The sequence below is a fragment of the Onychomys torridus genome, chromosome 23 (assembly GCF_903995425.1).
Source record: "Onychomys torridus chromosome 23, mOncTor1.1, whole genome shotgun sequence".
NCBI lineage: Eukaryota > Metazoa > Chordata > Mammalia > Rodentia > Cricetidae > Onychomys > Onychomys torridus.
The window spans coordinates 15,224,986-15,226,547 of NC_050465.1; the positions used below are offsets into that span (position 1 = coordinate 15,224,986).

Below are 1,562 nucleotides of genomic sequence, written 5' to 3' on the forward strand. Positions count from 1 at the left end.
CAAACAACAGTGTCATTAAATACTTGTTCTATGGCCTTAGTGAGTTACTGTCTTTATTTAAAACTCAGTTCTTCCATAACGTGAGGACATGCCTCTTTTTTATTTTAAAGCTTTTTTAGTCTTTATTGATACCTGGCACAAGTGACCTCATCCACAATGTGTGGGGACTGTAGAGGGGTATCTGGGGCCCTGAGTAAGGCTGGAGTGGGCTGTTATTGTGCCTGGTGGTGTCCAGCCTAGGTGCTGTTTTAGCGGTGGGAAGGCATTGGGAACTATTTACCAACTGAGGATGCCGGGGGCACTACTTGTCAATCAGCCCTTGATAGTAGGGCCGCAGGCTGTCCGTATCTGGTAGATTAGTGCTCTTGGTGTAGGGGTCAAATTTGTTGAACTCTTTCACCCAGGACAGCATACCCAGGTCCTGATGGTTGCACAGGTGTACGTATTCCCCACTGTGTGCTCTGGATAGAAGGAGTGCAATCAGATCATGCAGAAGGCCTCGGAGTGTAGGGAGAACTTGCTGAACTTCATCATCTGGTAAAGGTACTCATCATGACCCAAGGACATAAGGACATTCTCAAGTCCACAGTGGGCCTAGTAGATGCCAACTTCTGTGCTGTATCGCGGGTCCTAAAGGTCAGGATTTTCCTGGAAAATAGAGTCACAGAATACTACAGAGGCCTGGGGACAGCAGCCCATGAGAAAAGCATCTCCAACAATGGCCCACTGAGTTCCCTGCAAAGAGCCAGGATCTTCCCCAGATCGCAGAAGTCCGAACAGGTAGAACCAGTCTTTGTCTGGGTGGGCTTTCATGATGCCCTCTGCTGTCCAGAATTCTTGAAAGGGGTTGGGGAAATATACATCCTGGCCCGATTCATACACCAGATCATCTAGCATGTTCACAGCCTCCACGACTGTCATTTTCTTTGAGAAGCTTCCAAACTGGATATTATTCCTGCTGATGAAGTCCACTGTCTGGTGTGTGAGTGCATGAGCTTGTAGGTGGTAAAGACGAGATCCAGCAACAGGCAAGCGGTGTAGTTTCAGGAGCTGCCCTTACTTTGGCCCAACTCTGGATCCACATCAGGTTGATAGACCAGGGAAGGGTCTGGGCCCACATCCACCTTCATCCTGAGATGAAGCAGTGATCAGATGGCAAAGCTCGAAGGTCGACATTACTCCTAAAATGAAGGAAACCTTAGAAATGAAATAATATGACCAGAGAAAATTCACATCACATCTAGTTTAGGAGAAAAATCGTTGGAAAAATTATCATGGGGGATTTTCTTAATTGTTCCATTTAATTGTTTATGTATTCAGAGAATTCAAAGGGCACTGCATTTGGAAAGCTGTGCTGACAGCTATGTTAAACATAGTACAAATAGTGGGAGTTAAAATGTACTTAAGGGCTCTGAACTCATGCCAAAGAACAAAGGAAACTAAATTGAGGAAAGAGAAGTAGAATGGATTCTGTAAGGAAAATGTGGTAAAATGGAATGATCATTTTTAAGTGCAACCCCATTTGTCTAGTGCATTTGTCTGCTGCAAAATGTGCTTTTATA

At 44.9% G+C, this 1,562-nt stretch overlaps 1 pseudogene; it reads right to left on the bottom strand.

Moving 5' to 3' along the window:
• Positions 1 to 276: 276 nt before the first annotated feature.
• On the bottom strand, positions 277 to 1,130 carry LOC118572965 (annotated as a pseudogene).
• Between the last annotated feature and the right edge of the window lie 432 nt (positions 1,131 to 1,562).